We start from the raw sequence: 15,589 nt of genomic DNA, 5'->3' as shown, positions 1-15,589 counted from the left end.
ATTTTTTTGATACCTAAAGGGGTCTTAAAATTCATCATCAAATAGTTAAATTATCCCTGGTAGGAACATCATAAAGCAATTCCATATGTTAAAGTATTAAAGCAATTCCATATGTTAAAGTATTAAAACAATTCCATGTGTTAAAGTATTAAAACAATTCCATATGTTAAAGTATTAAAACAATTCCATATGTTAAAGTATTAAAACAATTCCATGTGTTAAAGTATTAAAACAATTCCATATGTTAAAGTATTAAAACAATTCCATGTGTTAAAGTATTAAAACAATTCCATATGTTAAAGTATTAAAACAATTCCATGTGTTAAAGTATTAAAACAATTCCATATGTTAAAGTATTAAAACAATTCCATATGTTAAAGTATTAAAACAATTCCATGTGTTAAAGTATTAAAACAATTCCATTAGCTTAGTAGATCCCCCCCCTTTTGGACCGGAGCCTTGTAGAGGCCTACAGCTCAGCTGTGGTTGGTCAGTGAGTAAGCATCAATAGCTACTGCATCTGCTTCAGCATGGTAGTGGTCAGAAAGATGTGATGAATCAGTCTTCATGTCCCCACGGTAAACATTTCAAAGAGAACCTGTTGTGTATACTGCACCATGCAGGGGATGAAGGCCATTTCCTCTACACCTCTTCTCAGGTTCACAGAATGTCTTCTAGGCAGTTTAAAGCCAGTACCTCAGGCCACAGCCTAATGGAATTCATGGCTCTGAATCAAAACTGGCCACAAAGGCAGGAAATAAGAAAAGGTAGGTATGTGGTGCCACACTACCCTCTAGAGTAGAACTTAGTAGAACAGAACAAAGTGGTACAACACTATCCTATAGAGTAGAACTTAGTAGAACAGAACCGAGTGGTACAACACTATCCTCTAGAGTAGAACTTAGTGGAACAGAACCGAGTGGTACAACACTATCATATAGAGTAGAACATAGCAGAACAGAACAAAGTGGTACAACCCTATCCTATAGAGTAGAACTTAGTAGAACAGAACAAAGTGGTACAACACAATCCTATAGAGTATAACTTAGTAGGACAGAACAGAGTGGTACAACACTATCCTCTAGAGTAGAACTTAGTAGAACAGAACACAGTGGCGCCACGCTACCCTCTAGAGTATAAATTAGTAGAATGGAAAGAATGGTACTACACTACCCTCTAGAGTAGAACTGAGTAGAACAGAACAGAGTGGTACAACACTATCCTATAGAGCAGAACTTAGCAGAACAGAACAGAGTGGTACAACACTATCCTCTAGAGTAGAACTTAGCAGAACAGAACATAGTGGTGCCACGCTAACCTCTAGAGTATAAATTAGTAGAATGGAAAAGAGTGGTACAACACTACCCTCTAGAGTAGAATTTATTAGAACAGAAGAGTACAGAATGGTACCACACTATCCTGTTGAGTAGAACTTAGTAGAACAGAAGAGAGTGGGACTACACTATCTCTAGAGTATAACTTAGCAGAACAGAATATAATGGTACCACACTACCCTTAAGACTACCCTCTACACTACCCTCTAGAGTAGAACTGAGTAGAACAGAACAGAGTGCTACCACACTGCCCTCTAGAGTAGAACTTAGCAGAACGGAACAGAGTGTTACCACACTACCCTCTAGAGTAGAATTTAGCAGAACAGAACAGAACAGAGTAGTACCACACTATCCTCTAGAGTAGAACTGCGTAGAACAGAAGAGAGTGGTACCACACTGACCTCTAGAGTAGAACTTAGCAGAACAGAACATAGTGGTGCCACGCTAACCTCTAGAGTATAAATTAGTAGAATGGAAAAGAGTGGTACAACACTACCCTCTAGAGTAGAATTTATTAGAACAGAAGAGTACAGAATGGTACCACACTATCCTGTTGAGTAGAACTTAGTAGAACAGAAGAGAGTGGGACTACACTATCTCTAGAGTATAACTTAGCAGAACAGAATATAATGGTACCACACTACCCTTAAGACTACCCTCTACACTACCCTCTAGAGTAGAACTGAGTAGAACAGAACAGAGTGCTACCACACTGCCCTCTAGAGTAGAACTTAGCAGAACGGAACAGAGTGTTACCACACTACCCTCTAGAGTAGAATTTAGCAGAACAGAACAGAACAGAGTAGTACCACACTATCCTCTAGAGTAGAACTGCGTAGAACAGAAGAGAGTGGTACCACACTGACCTCTAGAGTAGAACTTAGCAGACAACAACAGAACAAAGTGGTACCAAACTATCCTCTAGGATAGAACTTAGTAGAACAGAACAGAGTGTTGCCACACTATCCTCTAGAGTAGAAATTAGCAGAAGAGAACATAACAGAGTGGTACCAAACTATCCTCTAGAGTAGAAATTAGTAGAACAGAAAAGAGTGGTACCACACTATCTTCTAGAGTAGAACTTATCAGAACAGAACAGAGTTGTACCACACTATCCTCTAGAGTCAAACTTAGGAGAACAGAACAGAACAGAGTGGTACCACACTGCCTTTTAGTGTAGATCGTAGTAGAACATAACAGACCAGAGTGCTACCACACTACCCTCTAGAGTGCAACTGAGTAGAACAGAGTGGTTCCACACTACCCTCTACAGAATAACTTAGTGGAACAGAACATAACAGAACAGAGTGGTACCACACTACACTCTAGTGTAGAACTTTGCAGAACAGAACAGAGTGGTACCACACTATCCTCTAGAGTATAACTTAGTATAACAGAACAGAACAGAGTGGTACCACACTATCCTCTAGAATAGAACTTAGTAGAACAGAACAGAAAATATTGGTACCACACTATACTCTAGAGTAGAAATGTGTAGAACAGAAAAGAGTGGTACTACACTATCCTCTAGTGTAGACCTCAGTAGAACAGAACTGAGTGGTACCACACTATCCTCTAGAGTAGAGCGTAGCAGAACAGAACAGAACAGAGTGGTACCACACTATCCTCTAGACTAGAACTTAACAGAACAGAGTGGTACCACACTATCCTCTAGACTAGAACTTAACAGAACAGAGTGGTACCACACTATCCTATAGAGTAGAACTTAGTAGAACAGAACAGAGTGGTACCACACTATCCTCTAGAATAGAAATTAGTAGAACAGAACAGAAAAGATTGATACCACACTATACTCTGGAGTAGAAATTAGTAGAACAGAAAAGAGTGGTACTACACTACCCTCTAGTGTAGACCTGAGTAGAACAGAACAGTGTGGTACCAAACTATCCTCTAGAGTAGAACTTAGCAGAAGAGAACAGAACAGAGTGGTACCTAACTATCCACTAGAATAGAAATTAGTAGAACAGAAAAGAGTGGTACCACACTATCTTCTAGAGTAGAACTTAACAGAACAGAGTTGTACCACCATACCCCCTAGAGTGGAACTTACTAAAACAGAACAGAACAGAGTTGTACTACACTATACTCTAGAGTAGAACTTAGTAGAACAGAACATAGTTGTACCACACTACCCTCTAGAGTAGAACTTAGCACAACAGAACAGAGTTGTACCACACTACCCCCTAGAGTAGAACTTAGCAGAACAGAACATAGTTGTACCACACTACCCTCTAGAGTAGAACTTAGCAGAACAGAACAGAGTTGTACCACACTACCCCCTAGAGTAGAACTTAGCAGAACAGAACATAGTTGTACCACACTACCCTCTAGAGGAGAACTTAGCAGAACAGAACAGAGTTGAACCACACTACCCTCTAGAGTAGAACTTAGATGTTTTGTCTTGGTCCAGCCTAACGAGGCAGCAGTCCTTTAGTAGTGATGTCTTGTCTTGGTCCAGCCTAACGAGGCAGCAGTACTTTAGTAGTGATGTTTTGTCTTGGTCCAGCCTAACGAGGCAGCTGTCCTTTAGTAGAGATGTTTTGTCTTGGTCCAGCCTAACGAGGCAGCAGTCCTTTAGTAGGGATGTTTTGTCTTGGACCAGCCTAACGAGGCAGCAGTCCTTTAGTAGTGATGTTTTGTCTTGGTCCAGCCTAACGAGGCAGCAGTCCTTTACTAGTGATGTCTTGTCTTGGTCCAGCCTAACGAAGCAGCAGTACTTTAGTAGTGATGTTTTGTCTTGGTCCAGCCTAACGAGGCAGCTGTCCTTTAGTAGTGATGTCTTGTCTTGGTCCAGCCTAACGAGGCAGCAGTCCTTTAGTAGTGATGTTTTGTCTTGGTCCAGTCTAACGAGGCAGCAGTCCTTTAGTAGTGATGTTTGGTCTTGGTCCAGCCTAACGAGGCAGCAGTCCTTTAGTAGTGATGTTTTGTCTTGGTCCAGCCTAACGAGGCAGCAGTCCTTTACTAGTGATGTCTTGTCTTGGTCCAGCCTAACGAAGCAGCAGTACTTTAGTAGTGATGTTTTATCTTGGTCCAGCCTAACGAGGCAGCAGTCCTTTAGTAGTGATGACTTGTCTTGGTCCAGCCTAACGAGGCAGCTGTCCTTTAGTAGTGATGTTTTGTCTTGGTCCAGCCTAACGAGGCAGCAGTCCTTTACTAGTGATGTCTTGTCTTGGTCCAGCCTAACGAAGCAGCAGTACTTTAGTAGTGATGTTTTGTCTTGGTCCAGCCTAACGACGCAGCAGTCCTTTAGTAGTGATGACTTGTCTTGGTCCAGCCTAACGAGGCAGCTGTCCTTTAGTAGTGATGTTTTGTCTTGGTCCAGCCTAACGAGGCAGCAGTCCTTTAGTAGTGATGTCTTGTCTTGGTCCAGCCTAACGAGGCAGCAGTCCTTTAGTAGTGATGTTTTGTCTTGGTCCAGCCTAACGAGGCAGCAGTCCTTTAGTAGTGATGTTTTGTCTTGGTCCAGCCTAACGAGGCAGCAGTCCTTTACTAGTCGGTCCCTCCAGGATTTCACACCATTTTTGTGTTTTTTTCTGCGGCCAAAAATGCCTGATTTTGGGGCAGCTCTTCTGAAATTCTACGATCCATGTTGCAATGGGTTTTTTTTTCACGTTAAATACATATCAATTATTAAAAATCCATGTGCTCAGTTTTAGGATGATTTTAAGCAGAAAACAAAGTACGTCCTTTGACATAACTTTAAATTCATCATATTACTTTTTCTGTGAGGCAGGAAATGGACTCGTATTATCTAGAAACTTCATTCCTATATGTCCCAAAATGGCACCCTATTCCCTATTTAGTGCACTACTTTCTACCAGAGCCCTATCAAACTAGGGAACTATAGGGTATAGGGTGCCATTTGGGATTCAGCCTATGTTACCCAGTTTGACTGTCACGCCCACTTAACTTTCCTATTCAAAAGCAGGAAGGACGGAGACCGGGAAGTGCCAGAACGAGGACATGGAATTACCCTAACAAAAATCACCAACTGCAGGAACTGAGGGGTTGATTAAGCATGCCCCAAAAATGTATTTCAACTTTTGTGATTTCTAAAAAATACATCGTCCACGTTGAATATTTTATGAAATATCGGTTAGGAAAGAGTCTTTTTTGGGGGGTTGAAGTTTTAAACCTGTGTAGAAATTATTATTTAATGTGTCATCATACTCTGTAGTCCGGAAACGCTTAACATGAACATGTTCCATCCACACAGACTGACACTGTCCTTACTGCAAAGGTTAATTTGAAATGAATTTGCTCGAGTCCAAAGCTCCGAATGGTTCCCTATGATTCTATCATTGAGTTATCACAAATACCCAGCCACTAGCCTGTCTATCTGTCTTCCTCCCCTGTCTGCTTGTCTGTCTGCTTGTCTGCCTGTCTGTCTGTATAAGCCCCTGACCACTTGTGTGCAGGTCTGATGTCGATCACTGGCGAGGCACGGAGGTAAGGAGAAGAGAGGGAAGGAGCTGTCTCCTGTGGCAGGACTGATAATAGCGAACCTTGCTGTCGCCTGCAGCAGGAAAATAGCATAATTTGGAGCTTAAGTCTGCTCCAACGATCCATTACACAGGCAGCACAGAGCGCCTGGGCTGACACATCTCCTTCACAACTATAGGGGGACGGATAGAGGGAGGGAAATAGAATTGTCTGAGAAAATGTGAGTGGTGGTCAGTGTAACACGATTGGGACAATCAATCTCACAGTTTTCAATCTAAATATCAGAACAAGTTGAAGGAAATGTCTGTTAGACAGAGACAGAGAGAAAGAGAGAGACAGAGAGTCCCCTCATCCAGCTGATCCTGGGGCCGAGTTCACAAACATGTTCTACTAACACACTGAAGCCTCAGGACCAGAACATCCAATCCAATCAATCAGAATAAACTAAATTACAACAGTCAAGACAAAACTAAATTACTTTTTGGGAAACACCAGCACAAAGCAAAATGCACTGCTATCTGGCCCTAAATCGACAGTCCTCCATGGAAAACTATTTGACCGTGGTTACTGATCAAAACCTTAGAAAAACTTTTACAACGTACAGGCTCAGTGAGCACAGCCTTGCCATTGAGAAGGGTAGACACAGGAAAACCTGGCTCCCTGTGGAGGAAAGGCTGTGCAACCACAACAGCAGAACCCGAGACGGAGCTGCATTTCTAAATGCTAAATGAAAAACATATATAACAATTAGAGAGTGTAATTTCACCAAATGTGAAACCCTTATGAAACCCTTATACAAGGCTTCAAAGACCTCTCTGATGACAAGCTACCCGTCCTGTTGGGGGAAGACGCAGAGCTGTGGGTTGGCAGTGCACTACATTGTTGCCTGCCATAAGGACAGCGTCTGACAGACCAACCTGCACATGTCCTCTATTCAAATGTCAATGTTATTGTCCATTGCATGATTATTTTTACCCTTGAATATTGTTGTTACTGATTGTCCCATTGACAATTTTGAGTAGTATCACTTAATCTCCACAGAGAGAGAGAGACAAACAGACAGAGACAGAGAGAGAGACAGAGACAGAGAGAACCAGAGACAGAGAGAACCAGAGACAGAGAGAGAGTGAGACAGAGAGAGAGAGAGAGAGACAGAGAGAGAGAGAGAGAGAGAGAAAGAGAGAGAGAGAGAGAGAGAGAGAGAGAGAGAGAGAGACAAAGAGAAAAGACAAAGAGAAAAGACAGACGGTTAAATAAATAGATAGACAAAAGCATTCATATTTCTGCAAACTATCCTCAATGCTGATGACACCAAATGTTTTCTTTGCAATATCATTCTAATTCACCATGGTTCTGTTGAATGTAACCTGCCCTTACAGATTCTGCATCTCAAACTGAGTTGGCTGATTTCCGTATATTTTCTACCACGGCTGCGGACGTACATTTTAACAGGTTGGGCTGCCTGTATCCATCCATCCTGACCGCTGTGGCTCTGTACAGTGGCCAAAATGGTGCCTTTTCACACTAAATGAAACACTTTGCCCTTTGTACCAATAATAAGTTAATGACAACACTGTGGAGTGGACGGGTGGGTGGCTTGCCAAATCACTCGGCAACAGTGTGAAGCCGCCATCTGCTTTGGGATTGTAATTAGTTATTAAACGTGTTACATACCAAGGCCAGCTTCCTGCATGCCCTCCATTATCAAACGAGCGCTGTCCTGAACACACCTCAGCCGGCACAGAGGAACAACCTAGCCGGCTCCCTGTATCAAACCACGTTTCTCCTGGACTCACCTCAGTCTGCACAGAGGGACAACCTGGCCGGCTCCCTGTATCAAACCACGTTTCTCCTGGACACACCTCAGTCTGCACAGAGGGACAACCTGGCCGGCTCCCTGTATCAAACCACGTTTCTCCTGGACACACCTCAGTCTGCACAGAGGGACAACCTGGCCGGCTCCCTGTATCAAACCACGTTTCTCCTGGACACACCTCAGTCTGCACAGAGGGACAACCTGGCCGGCTCCCTGTATCAAACCACGTTTCTCCTGGACACACCTCAGTCTGCACAGAGGGACAACCTGGCCGGCTCCCTGTATCAAACCACGTTTCTCCTGGACACACCTCAGTCTGCACAGAGGGACAACCTGGCCGGCTCCCTGTATCAAACCACGTTTCTCCTGGACACACCTCAGTCTGCACAGAGGGACAACCTGGCCGGCTCCCTGTATCAAACCACGTTTCTCCTGGACACACCTCAGTCTGCACAGAGGAACAACCTGGCCGGCTCCCTGTATCAAACCACCTTTCTCCTGGACACACCTCAGCCGGCACAGAGTAACAAAGCCAGAAAACCTGATGTGCTTCAAAATGGCCGTATTGAGTTTTGTTGTGTGTTTATGTTGCACCTCATACAGTGCTTTGATTTCTAGGATGTGTGCCCATGTCAGTATGTGTTTGTTTAGTGTCAATATATAAAAACAATGGTCAACAGTCAGTCCTTTTTACTTTTTACTGTTACTGATAAGATAAAAAATAAATTAATTGACTTGGATAAGTTAATATGTGACTATCCATCTACTAACCTAGCCTTGTCCTTAACCGTAGCCCTAACCTTAATCCTTATCCATACGCATAACAACAGCCCTTAGCCATGGTATACGGGCCACATACCACCCCCCCCCCCCACCCCCCTCTAGGGCCATATTGCTTAAGTAGAGAATCTACAGATGGAAAATCCAGACTATTCCAAAATGAAGTGTGACATAACTTTAATTAAAGCCCAAATAACTTTTTTTTTTTTTAATGACATAGTTGACCCAAAATATGTATTATATTATTTGACATATTCAGTTTGGTAAACAGTATGCCTCAAACAGCCTGCTAAAATACCCCGACTGATGTAAACTGATACGTCACTTAGACACATAGCTGTTGTCCTTCACTTAAACTCATTTATCTCCACAAAGTCAATTATTTCCTATTGGCTCTGGTCAAAAGAAGCCCGCTATTAAAGGGATTCTGATGCTATTTGTAACTGTCTGTATATCCATCTGTAATGGCTGTTCCTCAATGTTCCATCCATCTAGAGTGGCTGTTCCTCGATGTTTATCCATCAGCAATGGCTGTTCAATACTATTCCATCCATCTAGAGTGGCTGTTCAATACTGTTCAATACTGTTCCATCCATCTAGAGTGGCTGTTCAATACTGTTCAATACTGTTCCATCCATCTAGAGTGGCTGTTCAATACTGTTCAATACTGTTCCATCCATCTAGGTTGGCTGTTCAATGCTGTTCAATACTGTTCCATCCATCTAGGTTGGCTGTTCAATACTGTTCCATCTATCTAGAGTGGCTGTTCAATACTGTTCAATACTGTTCCATCCATCTAGGTTGGCTGTTCAATGCTGTTCAATACTGTTCCATCCATCTAGGTTGGCTGTTCAATACTGTTCCATCTATCTAGAGTGGCTGTTCAATACTGTTCAATACTGTTCCATCCATCTAGAGTGGCTGTTCAATACTGTTCAATACTGTTCCATCCATCTAGAGTGGCTGTTCAATACTGTTCCATCCATCTAGAGTGGCTGTTCAATACTGTTCAATACTGTTCCATCCATCTAGAGTGGCTGTTCAATACTGTTCAATACTGTTCCATCCATCTATAGTGGCTGTTCAATACTGTTCCATCCATCTAGAGTGGCTGTTCAATACTGTTCCATCCATCTAGAGTGGCTGTTCAATACTGTTCAATACTGTTCCATCCATCTAGGTTGGCTGTTCAATACTGTTCCATCTATCTAGAGTGGCTGTTCAATACTTTTCAATACTGTTCCATCCATTTAGAGTGGCTGTTCAATACTGTTCCATCCATCTAGAGTGGCTGTTCAATACTGTTCAATACTGTTCAATACTGTTCCATCCATCTAGGTTGGCTGTTCAATACTGTTCAATACTGTTCCATCCATCTAGAGTGGCTGTTCAATACTGTTCCATTCTCCTAGAATGGCTGTTCAATACTGTTCAATACTGTTCAATACTGTTCCATCCATCTAGAGTGGCTGTTCAATACTGTTCCATCTGTCTAGAGTGGCTGTTCAATACTGTTCCATCCATCTAGAGTGGCTGTTCAATACTGTTCCATCCATCTAGAGTGGCTGTTCAATACTGTTCAATACTGTTCCATCCATCTAGAGTGGCTGTTCAATACTGTTCCATCCATCTAGAGTGGCTGTTCAATACTGTTCAATACTGTTCCATCCATCTAGAGTGGCTGTTCAATGCTGTTCAATACTGTTCCATCCATCTAGAGTGGCTGTTCAATACTGTTCCATCTATCTAGAGTGGCTGTTCAATACTGTTCAATACTGTTCCATCCATCTAGAGTGGCTGTTCAACAAGCAATATGTTATGTTGTCAAGAGACTGGACATTGGTGTGTAGGATGCTTGGGAGAGGTGCCTAATTTGCCCGTCTCCGGAGCCTGACCAGAAGACCGCTTCGTCTGTCCCTTTTACTGCGTCGTTGTTTTGGTTTGCCGACTGGGATCCGATCCATTGTCCTGGGTGGTGGTCAAAACACAGGATCCGCTTCGGGAAAGTCATATTCCTGGTCGTAATGATGGTGAGTTGACGTTGCCCTTATATTCAGTAGTTCCTCCCGACTGTATGTAATGAAGCCTAAGATTACCTGGGGTAACAATGTAAGAAATAACACGTAAAAAACTAAATACTGCATAGTTTCCTAGGAACGCGAAGCGAGGTCACACATCTTGCTGCTGTGATGTCACACTGTGGAATTTAAGCTGTGGAAAATGTGTCTCTAATATTGTCTTCCATTTGGTAGGAGGTTAGGAAGTGCAGCTCAGTTCCCACCTCATTTTGTGTGCACATAGCCTGTCTTCTCTTGAGAGCCATGTCTGCCTACGGCGGCCTTTCTCAATAGCAAGGCTATGCTCACTGAGTCTGTACATAGTCAAAGCTTTCCTTAATTTTGGGTCAGTCACAGTGGTCAGGTTTTCTGCCGCTGTGTACTCTCTGTTTAGGGACAAATAGCATTCTAGTTTGCTCTGTTTTTTGTTAATTCTTTCCAATGTGTCAAGTAATTATCTTTTTGTTGTCTCATGATTTGCTTGGGTCTAAATGTGCTGTTGTCCTGGGGCTCTGTGGGGTGTGTTTGTGTTTGTGTTTGTGAACTGAGCCCCAGGACCAATTCGCTTCCTTTTAGGTGGTTGTTGAATTGAATGTCTATTTTCTGCATTTTGATAATTAGTGGGTATCGGTCTAATTCTGCTCTGCATGCATTATTTGATGTTTTACGTTGTACAAAGAGGATATTTTTGCAGAATTCTGTGTGCAGAGTCTCAATTTGGTGTTTGTCCCATTTTGTAAATTTTTGGTTGGTGAGCAGACCCCAGACCTCACAACCATAAAGGGCAATGTGTTCTATAACTGATTCAAGCATTTTTAGCCCGATCCTAATTGGTATGTCAAATTTTATGTTCCTTTTGATGGCACAGAAGGCCCTTCTTGCCTTGTCTCTCAGATCGTTCACAGCTTTGTGGAAGTTACCTGTGGCTCTGAGGTATCTATTGTTTTTTTGTGTCTCCAGGGCAACCGTGTCTAGATGGAATTTGTATTGCTTTTTTGGAACACCATTATTTTTGTCTTACTGAGATTTACTGTCAGGCCCAGGTCTGACAGAATCTGTGCAGAATATCTAGGTGATGCTGTAGACCCTCCTTGATCTAGCTGCTGCTGTAGGCACCAGATCATTAGCAAACAGAATATGCTGTTAATGATAATGCAGAGGATTTTACCAAGGTTGCTGTTGACACATATTTCACGGTAGTTATTGGGGTCATATTTGTCTCCACTTTTGTGGATTGGGGTGATCAGTCCTTGGTTCCAAATATTGGGGAATATGCCAAAGCTAAGGATGATGTTAAAGAGTTTAAGTATAGCCAATTGGAATTTGTTGTCTGTATATTTGATCATTTCATTGAGGATACCGTCAACACCACAGGCCTTTTTGGGTTGGAGGGTTTTTATTTTGTCCTGTAGTTCATTCAATGTAATTGGAGAATCCAGTGGGTTCTGGTCGTCTTTAATGGTTGATTCTAAGATTTGTATTTGATCATGTGTATGTTTTTGCTGTTTGTTCTTTGTTATAGAGCCAAAAAGGTTGAAGAAGTGGTTTCCTCATACATCTCCATTTTGGACAGATAATTCTTCGTATTTGTTTAGTGTTTACCAATTTTCCCAGAAGTTTTGAGTCTACATTGAGCAGATTTCTGACTCTTCCTTCTTTTTCCGTAGAGTATTTCTGTATTGTTTTAGTGATTCACCATAGTGAAAGCTTGGGCTCAGAATTTCTGGGTCAGTATGTTTTTGGTTGGACAGGTTTCTCAATTTCTTTCTTAGGTTTTTGAATTCTTCATCAATCCATTTGTCATTGTTGTTCATTCTTAGGTTTTCTGCTTAACATTTTTAGAATTAAGGGAAGCTGACAGGTAAAATGTGCGTTTTAGGTTTTTCGACTGCCAAGTTTATACCTTCACTATTATAGTGAAATGTTTTATCCAGGAAGTTGTTTAAAAGAGAATTAATTTGTTGGTGCCTAATTATTTTTTGGTAGGTTTCCACACTACTTTCCTTCCAGCTACATAATTTCTTAATATTATTCAGTTCCTTTGGCTTTGATGCCTCATGATTGAGTATTGCTCTGTTCAAGTAGACTGTGATTTTGTTGTAAACTGATAGGGGTGTCAGTGGACTGTCTGGGATACTCTAGGTTGATGTCAGTGATAAAGGTCTGTAATGATGCCTCTAGCACTGAGATGCAGTGTCTTAGACCTCTGATCCAGGGTCTGTAGTGATGCACTGAGATGCAGTGTCTTAGACCGCTGAACCAGGGTCTGTAGTGACGCCTCTAGCACTGAGATGCAGTGTCTTAGACCTCTGAACCAGGGTCTGTAGTGACGCCTCAGGCACTAAGATGCAGTGTCTTAGACCACTGAACCAGGGTCTGTAGTGACGCCTCTAACACTGAGATGCAGTGTCTTAGACCACTGAACCAGGGTGTCTGTAGTGACGCCTCTAGCACTGAGATGCAGTGCCTTAGACCGCTGTGCCTCTTGGGAGCCATGATGAGATGACCTATAGGTGTACTAACCATAGGAGTCCCCTCGAAGCCCACCATTGACTATGTACATACCCAGCGTCTGACAGAGCTGCAGGAGTTGTGACCCGTTTCTGTTGGTTATGTTGTTATAGTTGTGCCTAGGGGGACACATAGGGGAGGGAATGCTGTCACCTCCAGGCAGGTGTTTGTCCCCTGTGTGCTGAGGGTGTCGGGTTCTTGTCTAGTTCTGGCATTTTGTCGCCACAGACTAGAATATGTCCCTGGGCCTGGAAAGGATTGATTTCCCACTCCAGGATGGAGAAGCTGTCTTCATTAAAGTTTGGGGATTCTAGTGGGGGTATATAGGTAGCTCACAGGAGGACATTTTTCTATGTTAAGATCATTTCCTTTTGAATTTCTAGCCAGGTGTACAATGTTCCTGTTTTGATTAATTTAATAGAGTGGTTTAGGTCTGCTCTATACCAAATTAGCATAGTCCCTCCCCTGTTTCACACCTGGTAGTTTGGTGGATGGGACTACCAGCTCTCTGTAACCTAGAGGGCAACCTGTGGGTACGTCTCCTCTATACCACCCATCTGGTAGTTTGGTGGATGGGAATACCAGCTCTATGTAACCTAGAGGACAACCAGTGGGTCCATCTCCTCTATACCATGTTTCACAACTGGTAGTGTGGTGGATGGGACTACCAGCTCTCTGTAACCTATAGGGCAACCAGTGGGTCCATCTCCTCTATACCGTGTTTCACAACTGGTAGTGTGGTGGATGGGACTACCAGCTCTCTGTAACCTAGAGGGCAACCAGTGGGTCCATCTCCTCTATACCATGTTTCACAACTGGTAGTGTGGTGGATGGGACTACCAGCTCTCTGTAACCTAGAGGGCAACCAGTGGGTCCATCTCCTCTATACCATGTTTCACAACTGGTAGTGTGGTGGATGGGACTACCAGCTCTTTGTAACCTAGAGGGCAACCAGTGGGGCCATCTCCTCTATACCACCCACCTGGTAGTTTGGTGGATGGGACTACCAGCTCTCTGTAACCTAGAGGACAACCAGGGGGTCCATCTCCTCTATACCACCCACCTGGTAGTGTGGTGGATGGGACTACCAGCTCTCTGTAACCTAGAGGGCAACCAGTGGGTCCATCTCCTCTATAACATGTTTCTTATAGGATGACAATGTCTGTATTTCTAATTTCTTTGCTGAAGTCCGGGTTCCTGCTCTTTAAGATAAAGGCAGATGACCTCTGACCTTGTATATTCCAGGATGAGATAAGGCTTTGTGTTCCATAAAGTGTCCTCTCCCTCTCTCTCTCTTTCAATTCAAAGGGCTTTATTGTCATGGGAAACGTATTTTGCAAAAGCAATTGAAGTAGATAATATTACAAAAGTGAACGTTAGTCCCAAGTTTTTTAAGGAATAGACATTCCAAATGTCATTACGTCTCTACATGGTGTTGTAATGATGTGGAAACAGGGCAAGTACAGAAGGGAAACTAAATGAACATAAATATGGGTTGTATTAACAATGGTGTTTGTTCTACGATGCCACCTTTCCATAGGTGTCATTTCGCCAAATTGCTGCCTTGTTGTTGTCATGTTGTGTTGCTGCCATGTTGTTGTTGTTGTGTTTCTACCATGTTGTTGTCATGTTGTGTTGCTACCATGTTGTTGTCATGTTGTGTTGCTGCCATGTTGTTGTTGTGTTGCTACCATGTTGTTGTCATGTTGTGTTGCTGCCATGTTGTTGTTGTGTTGCTACCATGTTGTTCTCATGGTGTGTTGCTGCCATGTTGTTGTTGTGTTGCTACCATGTTGTTGTCATGTTGTGTTGCTGCCATGTTGTTGTTGTGTTGCTACCATGTTGTTCTCATGGTGTGTTGCTGCCATGTTGTTGTTGTGTTGCTACCATGTTGTTCTCATGGTGTGTTGCTGCCATGTTGTTGTTGTGTTGCTACCATGTTGTTCTCATGGTGTGTTGCTGCCATGTTGTTGCCATGGTGTGTTGTGTTTCTCCCGTGTTCTTGTGTTTCTACCATGTTGTTGTCATGGTGTGTTGCTACCATGTTGTTGTCATGTTGTGTTGCTACCATGTTGTTGTCATGGTGTGTTGCTACCATGTTGTTGTCATGGTGTGTTGCTACCATGTTGTTGTCATGGTGTGTTGCTGCCATGTTGTTGTCATGGTGTGTTGCTACCATGTTGTTGTCATGGTGTGTTGCTATCATGTTGTTGTCATGGTGTGTTGCTACCATGTTGTTGTCATGGTGTGTTGCTACCATGTTGTTGTCATGGTGTGTTGCTGCCATGTTGTTGTCATGGTGTGTTGTGTTTCTCCCGTGTTATTGTGTTTCTACCATGTTGTTGTCATGGTGTGTTGCTGCCGTGTTGTTGTCTTTGGTCTCTCTGTATGTAGTGGTGTGTTGTCTCTCTTGTCGTGATATGTTGTCTCTCTGTATGTAGTGGTGGGTTGTCTCTCTGTATGTAGTGGTGGGTTGTCTCTCTGTATGTAGTGGTGGGTTGTCTCTCTGTATGTAGTGGTGGGTTGTCTCTCTTGTCGTGATGTGTTGTCTCTCTGTATATAGTGGTGTGTTGTCTCTCTGTATGTAGTGGTGGGTTGTCTCTCTGTATGTAGTGGTGTGTTGTCTC

This window comes from Oncorhynchus mykiss, chromosome 30, assembly GCF_057628025.1.
Source record: "Oncorhynchus mykiss isolate SJ-2025 chromosome 30, ASM5762802v1, whole genome shotgun sequence".
Taxonomy (NCBI): Eukaryota; Metazoa; Chordata; class Actinopteri; order Salmoniformes; family Salmonidae; genus Oncorhynchus; species Oncorhynchus mykiss.
This window is presented reverse-complemented; position numbering follows the sequence as displayed.